Source organism: Dryas octopetala, chromosome 6, assembly GCF_963921425.1.
Source record: "Dryas octopetala chromosome 6, drDryOcto1.1, whole genome shotgun sequence".
Lineage (NCBI taxonomy): Eukaryota > Viridiplantae > Streptophyta > Magnoliopsida > Rosales > Rosaceae > Dryas > Dryas octopetala.
In genome coordinates, this window is record NC_141371.1 from 10,454,182 (window position 1) to 10,468,876 (window position 14,695).

A 14,695-nucleotide genomic window follows, 5' to 3' on the forward strand; every position below is an offset into this window, starting at 1 on the left:
TTTTTGGCATGGCCCGCGGTCCATTCGTGCTTGTGTTGTGTTCATGTCATGCCTTAACTAGCTAGGCCCACAAACAATTCTTTTTTTTTTTTTTAGAAATTTATCGTATATTATTTTTTCTATTTTATAATTAAATCTTAATATATGTTTGCTTGAAAAAAAAAAAAATTTCTTGTTGAAAAATCTTTATAAGTAAAAAGAAACATATAAACAAGTCATGCCCTAGTTTAGGTCCATTTCGTGCTCATACTTTGTGTCTCGTGTTGTGCTTGTTATGATAGGCTAAAAACTTCAGCGTCGACCAACCAATTTACTTGTGTCGTGCTTGTGTCGACCTAACCTATATTGTGTATGTGTTATATTGTGCTAGTTTGAGTTGGCTGTTTTGACACCTCAAATTTGTATATTGAATTTTGGGAGAAAAAAAAAGTTTGTATATTAAATATTTTATAATAATTTTAGTTAAAATAAAATTATAAATTAAAAAGTAAGTAAAAAGGAAACAAATACAATAGCATATGGAAAACGTAAACGGAAATGGAAATGAATTCTTGGACTGAAATTGAAATTTCCTCCCGCAGATTTGGTGGGCCCAGCATACTCAGAAAAAAGAGAAAAAACTCGCCATGCAAGAATGACAAAACAGAAGTGGATCGTGTTCGGCATTAGAGAAAAAAAAACATGAAAGAAAAAAACAAAGTGGCAGATGTTGTCATTAGGCCTGACCAGTTGTAGCTGGGAGCCCATTGACAAAAACATTGACCAGTTATTACCATATTGGCTCTGAATTTAATGGACCCAAAGAAAAAAGAAAAAACATTGAGTCACCATTGAATTCTAAGACTTAGAGCATAATTTTCTTAAGTCTATTTCTCTCGTTATGTTATTTAACTCATGATAAAAGAGATAATATATAGAGTATACACATAAATTTTTTTTTTTTCTTCTAACAACATATATAGTCTACTCCTTATTTACAGCCATATATCATCATTAATTGTAACACTCAAGTCGATCTCAACCTTAGTTTATTAAAGGTAGTTCATTAAACACTGAAGAAATATAACATTTTAGGGCCATTATTTAGTCTGATTGTTTGTGTTTGGGCCTAGTTCCCCGTTGTGTTTCACCAAAAAATTAAGAAACAGATCGAAACCAACAACAAATGATATATATACAAGTATTGGTAGTCATGAAATTTTTCGTTTCAAACATTAATTGTGATATCAAATTTCTTTTTGTTTAATTTTGTTTGGATTTCTTTTAAAGGGTGATGTTTTATTTCCATAATATATATGTTAGACGTCTAACTATCGAGTACCATATATTAAAATAATAAACAACTTATGATTCAAATTTACAATTTATAATATAATCCATTAAATTGTTTGATAGACAACATTTTTCTAATTAAGTATATTTGAGAACAATTTCAAGGTTTGTATTTTTCTTTACCTAAATTTACTTATAATGAAAAATCTAATATTTTCACATTTATTAATTAATTATTTAATTAGTATTGAAAAGATTCTCTTAAAATTTTCCCTGTCTACTAAGATACATTATATTTTGAACAATTCGAGAAATTCGAGGAACCCTAAACACTGACTTGAGAAAACATAAGCGCAATTTTCTGTGCGATAATTACTGACCAAATTTTTCACAGGGATAGAATTGCAGTAATTTCTCTATATCTTCGTAAATGGCTCTCATCTTTGCATTTTCTGGGCTACTTAAACTGCATATATATGAACTATGGCTTAGCATCGCAAAAGCTTTTCAAAAGGATCATTAATTAAACAAAGACCAACACCATAATCACAATGATCGATGCTTACATGCAACATATATTTCATAACATTAGACCTGTAATATTATTGCTAGGAAAAGAAAAAGAAAACAGAAAAAAAAAACTTAGACCTCTATTATTTCCCAGACAATCTTTACCAACACTAGGTACATCCACATATTCCAACCCAAATTCCAAGAAATTCCCCTTGTTCATCTCAGCTGGCTAGAGCTTCAAACTGATCCAAACCCTAATTTCAACTCCAAGTCCAAATCCTCATTTTTCTGACAGGTCACTTCCTCATCATCCTTCTTATTCTCTCCCTTGGCACCTGCAGCCCTAAGATTTGAATCAGACACAGTTCTTTCAGAAGATTTCTCCGATTCTGCACCACGAAGACCCCTCATGTTGTTATTATTATAATTATTATACATCCGTCCCCCAATATAATAATCTTTTGCACTCTTACCCTCTTGAGGCTTCACGTTTTTGGGCTCATATTGGTACTGATAATAACCACTTCCTGCAGCCATTAGCCCATGAAACACATTCACAGCATGATGATGAGTCCCAGCAGCTGCCAGATCATCAGCAGCTTCAGCCTTAGCCTTCCCTCGGGCAGTGGTGACAGCGGTAGCAGCAACAGGAGCAGCTGGCAGCTGGTGGTTGTTGTTCTCATGGGATTCAATGACATGCCTTATTTTCTCCACCACCCGGTTCACGCGGTGGGCGTTCTGGTGACCGCCCAGCGCCTGACGGGTGAGGAAGGCCCTTTGGCAGTGGGGGCATTGGAAGAGATATTTGGGGCCTGAGTTGGCTGTGCTCTCATCAGAGTCACTGCCTGACATGGCGTTAGTGAATATGAGAGAGAGAGAGAGAGAGAGAGAGAGAGAGAGAGAATCGATGAAAACAAGGAGAGGAAAAGAGAGAATGGGGTTGGATGAAGTAGAAGTAATGATGATGAAGAGATTTATATGTAGAGGGGATGAGGGTTTGGACTTGAGAATTAAGCTATATATGGGTTAAAATCAACTTCAATATTAATTTTTAATGCAGTGAGATTCTGCAAATGAAGGACAGATTTGCTGCCGAGACCTTATCTCTATGTCATTTTAATGGCGCATTTAGGGAGTGAGGGACTTGAGAGTACATGTGAAATCTAAGCACAGTACTGGATTAGATATCCATGAAGTAAACATGACCTTGTGTACTTTACCAAAAATTGAAAAACAATATTAAAAACAAAACAAAAAGTTTTTTTTTATTTGTTTTTATTTTTATTTTTTTCTCATTAATTTTTCGTAATTGTCATGTTAATTGGTGCAGAAATGTTATCCTAATTACTTCTGTCTGATGAGTTGTGGTGTTCTGTCATGATCTGCATGCAGTGTAACGCTTGTAAGACAAAAGTACTTAAAACATTGACAGAAGATTATTATTCCCCTCGTAAAGAGTCTCTGTTTGTTCTCTTCTACATTGAAAAAGTCCCTTTAATGATTAATATTTTGAACCCTTTTCACACAGATGAACCAATTATAAATAAAATAAAATTAAGACTTTAATTTGCTGTTAATTAATAAGCATCTTGCACAGCTCCTGTATAGTACTTCCTTAACGGATAATGTTTGCCATGGATATGTGTATAAGCTTAATTGTCCAGGTTATATATATATAAAGAAAAATATTCTAGAGTAAATCTTTATGAGTTTACATGGATTGCTAATTAACTGGTTTTTCTGAGCTGATTTTACCTGCACTAAACTTTCCTCACAGCCCAGCTTGTACTCTTTTATACAATTGGGATTTCACATAATTTGTTTTTAATTACCAACTAGTTATCGGCGGTTTAGTAAAATTTTCTGCACTTTATTAAAAGAGGTTCCAAAATCAAGTCTCCATTTTCTGATAAAAAAATGATTTTTTTTGGACATGACATTATTTTCAAAAAAAAAAATCAAAATCAATGATCAACAACACTCTAGGGTTTAGAAAACGGCCAAAGAGTACGTACTCGATCCTTAAAAAGTCTACTTACGACCTTTAATTAATAAAGGTGTGAGATCGAATTTGGAATTTGTCGGATATGTGTATATCCTGCAATAGAATATGCGTATGTCCAATGTGCGTAAGAGTATCCGCAATAGAATTTGTCTCACGATAAATATGCACCAGATGGTGACATTTAACGTACTGTAGTCTTAAATAATTGTTGGATTGGATATAACATGTTTGTCAGAGTGGATCATTGAGAAAAACAAAATCATGGCCCAACTTTTGAAAAGTCATTAATTATTTTGACGGCGGTTGTCTGTGTCCGACTTTAATATACTACACGTAAAACCTACGATATAACAATGGTCCCCACATCATTTTAATTAGTAATAATATTTAAAACTCTTTTTTGACTACTCGATTTCAAGGATGATCCCGAGATTCTAGGGGCCCTAAGCGAACTATTAAAATGTGTCTACGACTCTTCATGTATATATGGACTTACAAGTATATATATATAAGTACAGTAGCACTCTATAGCTAACCAGTTAATAAAGATAATACGATGCTAATTACCTATTTAGACCCACTATCCAATATGATCTCATAATTTGAACAATTCATTTTTTAGATGCACATTCAAATATCATCTTTATAAAAAATTAACTAAATTGAAAATCATTTAATCAACTATTAATAAGCTAAATGTGCTCAAATAAATGGATGAATAAATTTTTTTTTTATTTTATAAAACATTGAAATGATTATGATGATAATCAAATGACTAAATAATTTTTTATTTGAATGATTTTTGTAAAGATGATCTTTGAATGAAGACTTAAAAAAATGAATGGCTCAAATTATGAGATTACATTGTGTAGTGAGTTCAAAAGAGTGATTAACATTGTATTATTTTTAACTCGAAAAACATAATTAATTAAATAAGTAAAATTGTGAAATAATTAATTAATTATTTCTAGCTAATTAATTAATTAAATAAGTTAGAACTTCATAAAGGAATAACATAATTCGAATTTTCACAATTTTAATGGCCATAGTTAAATGTTTGAAAGCTAATTGAAACTTTTGCGTCGGGATTTGTATGTTGAACTTAGTAATGATAAATGAATCCTAAACAGAGTTAATATATATTCATCTTGTTTATTCTTAGAGTGAAACATTAATGTGACATTACACCTATATATAGTGTATTACTAATTCTTAATCAATTTAGTACTTGTATTTTCTGAGGAGAGAGAGAGAGAGAGAGAGAGAGAGAGAGAGAGAGAGAGAGAGAGAGAGAGAGAGAGAGAGAGAGAGAGAGAGGAAATTAACCCTATTCTTCTACTAGAGAAAGCAAAGCAACCAAACCCCCTTTTTAATATTTTTCTTTTGCTAAAAAACTAGCAGCTCTTCCGCAAAGGAAACAAAAGAAAACAAGAGGATAGCATACAAAACAAGATAAACTGGATTCCACAAATGGTGAAGAGAAACTCACATCAATCATGTGAGAGAGAGTGCTGTTAGCATACAAAACAATTTGTTGGCCCACATTCTAACAGCTTAAACTTTGAGAATAGTGATAATTAACAACAGACCTTCATTATCTGTACTATTGAAAATTGCAATTCTTAATTAATTTGGTTGTGGCTCTCTCTTTAGATTCTCCATCTCATTTCACCAGCTAGGTATACTCTGGAGAACTAGCTGGGATTGTTAATTACCAGGCAATAGTTGCATCCAATTCGACAATCAACATTTCTAGCTATCTGCAGTTTGAACTTCCTTCAGTGCAACAATATTCAATTTAAATAAACATGCACAAACATAGCAATTATTCTTTAAACCAAAAACATTACGATTTAGATTTGATACATATGTCCCATGATGTCTTACAATTACATTTTTGAATGAACCGGAGGAGATCGATCGACCTCACAGTTCATCACTAGTACTAAGCATCACTGGCGGCAACAACAAGAAAACCGAAAAGGGTACATACTAAACAAGCTAGCTAGCTAGCTAGGAAACAAACAAACCGCTCTGCTCTCTCTCTCTCTCTCACTCTTTTTTTTTTTTGGGCAATTACTATTTGCACTCCAAAAATAAGTTCTTGCACTGCTCTATAAACCAGTGATATAGACCGGATCCAGCACAGAGAATTATTTTAGGAGAGCAGATATCATAATTTCCTTGATTTTCCAGCTAGGTTATATGCTTATACCCCTATAGATATAATGCATATACATACACACACACAAACACAGTACACACTCACACTTATCTTGTGATGATAGCTAGGATTAAGAGAAAGAACGGTAGCAGACACTCTGATGATTATTCAGAGTGTGAGAGCCAAGTCCAGCTCTCCATCATAAGTGCCATCCTCACAACCTGCATCAACCATGTCTTCGTCGTCATCATATTCATCGTCATCGGTCTCATAACCATCATAACCATCATAACCACCATCATCATCGTCATTAGCAGAATCGTCAGCTTCAGTTGCCAAAACCAGGTCCAACATGGGAAACTTCTTACCCTTGTTGCTGCCGCTGGCCTCACCAACTTCATATAATGGTATGTCCCAACAAGTGCCCGGCATCCCGATCCCCAGCTCTAACCCTTTGGGATCAAAACTCACTGGGATATCATCTGCGGCCATTGGCATGAAGTTGATGAATTCATGCCCAGCAGTGTTGTTGGTCTGAGGACCCTGACTCTGATGACCTTCATAGCGATGAAGGTCATCCTGATGATGATGGTGATAGCCATAACATTCACCATCATCATTAGCGACTGGGGATAACCAGCGCAAAGGGTCAGGGTCCAGAACGAAGTCGGAGTCCTGAACATCATTAGTGGGTGGGGGTGCCCAGAGCATTGGGTCAGCGTCCAGAACGGAGTCGGAGTCTGGAACATCATTAGTGGCTGGGGGTGCCCAGCGCAAAGGGTCAGGGTCCAGAACGGAGTCGGAGTCCGGAACGGGGCCAGAGTCTACAACGGATATGTTATTGTTGTTGTCGTTTTCCACCGGGACACCGCAGCAGCCGTGGTCTTGAAGGAACTGCAGGCGCAGCTCGTTCCGCTCCCGGCGGTGGGCGTTCTGATGGCCGCCGAGAGCCTGAGAAGTCAGAAAGGCCTTGGAGCAAAGGGTGCAAGCGTAAGTGTTATCATGATCATAGTTTCTGAAGGTCAGGCAAGCACCAAGAACTGGTGACATTAAAGGGTTGTATCGGACGCGTGGACGTGGTGGTGGTGGGGTGTTTGAGCTCTCGGCGGAGATAGATCTCCTGAACATTTTGATGGAAACTCCTAGAGAACCAGAGACCCAAACAGGCAACAACAAAAGGAGGAGGAGGAGGGCTAGCTTGGGTGTATGTTTGGAGAAGGAGGTGAGTTTAAATAGGAAAGTTGTGGCTTAATGTACAACTGTAGAAGGGTAAAATGGGAAGATCGATTAGTTTGAGCAATTGGAACTCTAATTAAGCAATGTGGGTGTGTAAATTGTGAAGGAATCTATTTGAAGTCTGAGATGAGGTTAACATTTTAGGGTTGGAAGGCAACGTGGGAGGGGAGAAGTGAGACTTGGACGGACTGCATGCAATGGAGAGTTGTATCCAAGACACGTGGGCAAAGAGACTAACCAGGGTTAAGAGTTAACTCTGATCACTTTTGAAGCTACAAACCGGCCAATTGTACATGCAAAAGCCTGGGCTTTAATTTGGTCTCACTCAAAATGGCTGGTTGTTTGGTTGAGAGATTGCGTATATCCCACACACCCATCACCCAAACACCGATCATGGATAGGGATCGATGTAGACGAATATATATGTGGTTTAACAGATCAGCTCCACAAATGATTAATTCATCTCACTAATTTAGAGAGTTTAGACAACATTTTTTGGTAACAAGTTTAGACAACATTAATATATAGTTCAAGAACAACCTTAATTATCATAATTAATTGTTATTAATTTTTCTTAAATTTTGGATTCTATATATCTTTCGGTCATGTATGAATATTCCGAGTAAGAAGAAGAAGATCACATTTACGTATATACATTATATCATTAATGTCAAACTATAAAAAGATAAAGCCTCAAATACATTCACATCCACCAACTATGAGGCCTATTTCAAATTAGTCCACGTATTATTAAAGATTTCAAATGCACACATAAACTAACCAAAACATACCAAATTGCCCCTCCCCATCTATTCCAGCATTCACTCTAGGGGTAAAATCAGATTTATCTCTTTTCTCTCTCTTCTCTCTTCCTGAAAAAATCTAGGCATCCATTCCAAAACCAATTGGTAATGGGAGGAGTAGCCCAAACCCTTATAGCTCTGATACCATGAAGAAATCAAGGCATCCATCCCAAAACTAATTGGCAATGGGAGGAGTAGCCCAAACCCTTATACGCTACTAACAAGACCCTCACATCTTCAATGTGAGATTTCTCTCAACACCCCCGTCTTTTTTTTTTTTTTTTTCTCTCTCTTCTCTCTTCCATCTTCCATCTTCTTCCTCTCCCTCTCCTTTCCCCTGCCTAGCCCAGCTCACCCAGCTTGCTTGAAGGCAACAATGGAAGCTATTCTGCAACTCCTCCTCGATCTGATGCTCCAGCACCAGTTCTCCGGCGAACCAGTCGAGCTTCTCGAAATTGCTCTGCTCACCAATCCTCTTGCCACCAAAAAGCACAGATTGAACATTCTTATGTTTCAACATTTCCTCTGATAATCCCACGTCACCAGCATCTGAACATTGTTGGGGCTTGGGTTTGTATCTACATTTGGTCCACACCTCCCCAAGCTTGTCCCATTTGCTTGGCACATACCAAAATTGCCAAAATATGAGCCTTCAATTACACATAGTTAAAGAAAACGTAATAAGAATTTCCAAATAGTTTATTAATTTGTTATGCTTGTGTGAACATTGATTCAGAAACTAGGCATGCAGTCAATAAAATCAGCTCCTAGATGTGTTGCGAAAGAATAAGAAAGAAGAGAGAAAAGAAAGAAAGTGACATGGGAGAAGAGAGAGAAATCCAATTTTACCCTTAAGATGAATGCTTGAATAGATGGGGAGGGGCAATTTGGTATGTTTTGATTAGTTTATGTGTGCATTTGAATTCTTTAATAGTATGTGGACGAACTTGAAATAGGCCTTATAGTTGATGGATGTAAATGTATTTGAGCCAAAGATAAAAGTACGTGTATTATGATAGCGCAAATCAATCATTAAGTCAACATTGTGCCACGTTTTTAATTGAAAAATATGCAGTGAGTCGACTAAAATCTCTTCATTCAATAGTCAGACGATTCCACGACATCAATATATATAATCAATACAACAAAGTATATATCCGACAACACAATGTTGGACGGATAAGACAACTCTAGTAGAGCAATTAGACTCTGCCACGTCAAGATCGACCTTGATCGGTCTTGACTTTGATATTTGCATGGAACAAATGCAATGCTCCAAACTTAGAAAAATTATAGGGTATTACCGATATATCGCCATGTGATATAACCAATCCAATGTGTAAGAGTATTATTGGACGATGTGTTTATATTAGTAGGGTATAGTATTAATAACATCTATTCATATTATAACACATAGACTGGTTATACCATGTGTCAATATATCGGTTATACAGAATAATTTCTCCCAACTTAATGTTATTAAAAATGTTGTTAGAACTTATCTTTAAAAACCGGCTTATATGAAGGAGAATGTCATATGCTTATAAGACTAATAAGATTAACTTTGCCCAACAATTAAGGGCTATAATCTAGTCCAGTTAGCACGGACTGGTCATGTCATGCGACAATGAATTAATCCAATCACTTTTCATTTTCGAACAAATATAAATTCCTAGAAATTAAAGAGAAATTTATGTTGAATTACAAATTTAAGTTAATCACACAAGCTATAACACCAACAACCTTAGCTTATAACTATGCACCTTTTTTTTTTGGCCATGAGCTTCCTTCACACCTTTAATTATGTTATTCTTCTCTAATTTTCTAAAACAATTCTACTGATTTGAGCATTGGAGAGAGTTTTTGGAAGTTAATATGCAAATCGGTGTTCTCTTACGTACTCTAATGGTCTTCTATGTGTTTTATATAAAGGGGTAAGTGAGTATTCATTATCATGTGGAAATTTTGAAGTTTACTCCTCTCAAATGCGTCATGTACAACACCTTAAATTGATATATTAGAAAGAATTTGTAAGTATACATGCACTTCTTCAGTTCAAAGGGTCTTTATCGGACCAAAAATAATATCAAATAATTAAGAATATGCACAGTGTAGATTTTTAACTAAACCGGTTACACATACGTTAATTAATCTTCTTCTTAAAAATAGTTGTCTTTCCTTCACAGTGACAGATCGATGCAGATACATGCAGTGGTGAGTTGAAAATGATTACCACTTACCAGATAAGCAATGAAGCAAAACTGTTGTCGTAATACACATAAATAAGATTCTATTCACGCTTGCAATGGGTGCATGAGTACTGTAGACTTAAGAGATGTAACCAAACAAGTTTGTCCTTATTCGTCTTAATTTCAGTCAACTGATTTCATTGCTATGGCCAATATAATGCCTATTCTTCAACTAACACTGTCGTCGAATGGGAATCAAATTAATGCATGTTTTTGTATATTATGCAATTAACTGTGAAGTTTTCAGTGTATAAGCAGATGAGTTTTTTTTTTTTTTTTTTAATAATCGGGCATTAATGATATGTAAAAGTTTACCATATATATGTCACCGTGTCACTCTTTTTCAATCCACTTGGATTTGGCTTAGAAGGTGCTGAGCATATGTAGTATGAATAGTTTAATTTATTCATATACATTTCAAAGTACTTTTTCACTATAACTTTTCTCGGTAAAGAGTAACGAGCTAGGTCGCGCGTGGTCATGCAACCCAGTTACCCAAATGTAAGCTTTTTAAGAACTAGTTTAGTGGAACTCAAAGTATTAGAAAATAATGTGAAATGTGGTTCAAATAGTTTTATATATTTAAATACATATACCGATCAGTACTCTTTAGTACAATAACTTTTTGTACGAATAGCCAAGTCATTACTTGTCAACCCAAATGTATGTTTGTTTGAAGGGTCAGTCACTTAATCCCACTAACCAAAGCGTCTAGTAAGTGTCACCTCCATTAGAAGGTGGTCAATGTATAAATTGAAGTACCCGGCCAACCCAATAAATAGAGATGCTTAAGACCTTATATTTTGTTATGCAAGATTTTATTAATATCTTATTATTCTCAACACGTCCTCTCACATGTGAAGCCACTTAAGCCCAATACATTGACAACTTTTGAGTAATGTGGGTGTGTTGTCCCATGTGGGAAAATTATAAGTCTTATGTAAGTGCTTATAAAGTTATTGAGTCTTTCCTTTTTTTACCAATTAGTTTTGAATTGGATGCTCAAATCTCCTTCGTACTATCAGAGCTGGTTGACATGCGTGTGTTGGGCCTCACACATGTTTCACTTCACCAAATATGAGTTATCCACGTGTTTGGCTTAAGTGGTACCACATGTGTGGAGTGTGTTATCTCACATTGAAAAATTATAAATCTATATAAGTGCTTATAATTAAGGATATTGAGCCTCTCCTTCTATTGCCAATTGATTTTGGATTAAATGCTCAAATTTCCTTTAGTGGGAGCACGTATGACTATTGGGTTTGACACGAGAATTTTCGTGCTCTAATATTGCATAGAAATTGAAGCATTCAATCTAAAACCAATTAAAAATAGATAGAGAGGCCCAAAACTCACTACAAAAAAGACAAGCTTTTTAGTATGGACTCAATCAAATCATAATTGTGACTAACGATATATTTAGTCACAACCCATTACACTTAGTTGCGACTAAATTTAACTTTTAGTCACAATAGTGAAACTAATTCTTTTTTAGCTACGAACAGTTGTTACAAAAGCTTTTTGCTATGGGTTTTTTAGTAACAAGCTTTAGTCAAGAAATCACATTTAGCCAAAAAAAAAGTCGTAACCAAAACTCCAGTAGCAAAAAGTTTCAGTCACAACTTTTAACAACTTCTTGTAACTAAAATTCTCATTAGTCTCCCTTCAAAAAAAATTCACACAGCACTATAAATTTCGTGAATAAAAGATTTAGTTACGAGACTTACAATAGGTTGTGACTAAATATATTATTAGCCGCAATTTGTGACTACATAATCATGATTCATGACTAAATTAAAGACCTATATTTTTAAATAACTTTATATTTTTTTATGTAAGGCTTTACTCCCTTAACATAGGAAGTACGTTACTCTTAACAGTCAACAAGATGGTGAATTAAAAAATGAGGTTCAAATAGTTTTATTTATAAATATATCAACCACTCTTTAGTTCTAACTTCTTAGCACAAATAATATCCCCAATCACATTTTAAAACAACTTTGTGTGTGAATAGCCGTGTCATAGCCAATCCAAATGTAATTTGTTTGAGGGGTTATATAGTGATCACGCTAGTCACCCCCTAGCCAAATTGTTTGCTTCTATAATCAAACAACGGGAGTTGCAACTCCATTGGCCCAACCAACAGAAAAAAAAAGTTAGCTTCAAAATTAAGCTGCCTAGATCTGCATGGATTTTTATCTTCTCTAAGTTCTTAATTGCTGATATTACTAGCTCCAAAAGTTGTGATCGCCATTAATGCCATTTGGTGTACGCAAGAGAACCTAGCTTCTACTCAACGGCCTTCAAATGCATGCTTTTGTCTTCAAGCCAATTGCCTTCAAATGCTTAATGCCTCAACGGGTTATTATGAGTTTATATATGACTGTCTTTTCACACAGATCGAGTATTGTTAACTAAATGATCAATGGGTCCTGTTGACACAATATATGTGTAGTATCGTTAGATGATCCATGAACCAATAGCTAATTTTTTTTCAAAGTTGCTCCAATGCTCCATGCTATTTAAGTGTGCCAAAATAGGGAGAAAGGTTAAAGTGAGTGGATCCACATTGAAACACGTGAGGTTTCAATGTGAATTTAACAATAACTATTTCCATGATATAAGTATATAACCAACTTAATTACATTACAAATTACTGAAAACATGTTGCAAATATTCATTTTTTTTTAAATTTACGTACTCTTGCAATAGAGCGAAGTTAGCACCTATTGTGTATTACTAATTTTCAATCAATATTGTACTTGTATTTATTGAGAGAGAGCACTTATACGATTTAATTTGCTACTCTTTAGCTACAAGAGAAAGTGCCTTTAGTAACGACAACCTGAAATGTTACCCTATTCTTCCACTAGGGAGAGGCGATAGCAAAGCAACCAAACCCCCTGTTTTAATGTGTTCCTTTGCAAGAAAAACCAGAAGATCTTCTGCAAACAAAACGAAAGAAAACAAGAGCATAGAAGAGCCTGTCACATTATGCATGTGACCCCTATATTGCAAGAGAAGAAACCACAAGCACTATATATATATTACTGACATACAACTTGGCAGAGTGAGAAGAAGCTCTTCATGACCGACTTACCTCAACAAAGAAACCATTAAAACCGGCTAGAGACAATGAGGAAAACCAAGAAAATTAATAATCTTATAATTTAAGTGATCATGTCGTGTTTGTTTCGTGCCTTATCAGGCACACGAACCATTTTTTGTTGAAAGATTCTTTACAATGAAAAAAATACATTATTAAATGGGTCATGCCTTGTTCGAGCCCATTAATTTGTATTTGTGCTCGTGTCATGCTTTGCCCGTGTTCATGTCATGTTGTGTCTAATGGATTAAAAACTTATTCCCGACCCAACCCATTTACTTGTGTTGCACTCGTGCTCGTGCCAAGTTTCGGTTTTGAATGTATAAACAATTATTGTTCTTTTTGGATGATGAAAATACATATTTTCATCTTATAAAATAAGTTCGGACAGAAATAAAAAATCTTTTAGACAAGTTGGTGTTAGGTTGAACCCAAGAGTTGAGCACATGAGTTAAGCCGAAGAGTTGAGCACATGAGTTAAGCCCACAGGTTGAGCCCATGAGTTGAGCCCAACCCAATATAATTGGAAAATCCAAGCCTAACTAAAGTTTGTCTGAATTTATCATAAGTTGGCTTGGTTTCATTTGTTTTCAACCACCAAATCGGAATGCAAAATATAAAAGATGGCTTGAGGCATTTCAATTATTTATACCTTGATGCATTCTAAATTGTACGTAAAGACATCTCAAGTCATGCCCTTAACACTTTCCAAGTCGTACCTTTGTACATTTTAATTAAGTCGTGTCTTGGGACATTCCAAGTCGACCTAAATCCATTAAGGAAAGACAAGAGACAAGCAACCAAACCCCATGTTTTAATGTGTTCCTTTGCAAGAAAAACCAACAAATCTTCTACAAACAAAACAAAAGAAAACAAGATAGGATAGAAGGCTAGGGTCTGTCACATTATATGACCCCCTATACTACAAGTAGGATTGCTTATCAGTCGGTTCAGTTTGGTATTGGGGCTTACCAAAACAAAATAAAAAATTTTGGTATTTTTCAGTTTAGTAATTTTTGGTAAACTTCAGTTTTCGATTCGATTTCGATAATTTTGGTATCGAATACTTTCGGTTCATTTTCGGTTTAATTATAATAAAACTAATTATTATATACCAATATAAATTGAAATTTAATCAAATATGATGCATAACATATAATGTTTGATGGATATATATTTGCACAAGTAGTATTGGTAGTTTAGTATATATAGTACTAGTATTAATTGCAATAATATTAATATTAGTACATATCATATTAATTTAGTATGTATATATACCGAAAAATTAATATGAGTAGATATATATATGCATTACTTATTTTTCTAAAAATAATAACATTTACTTTA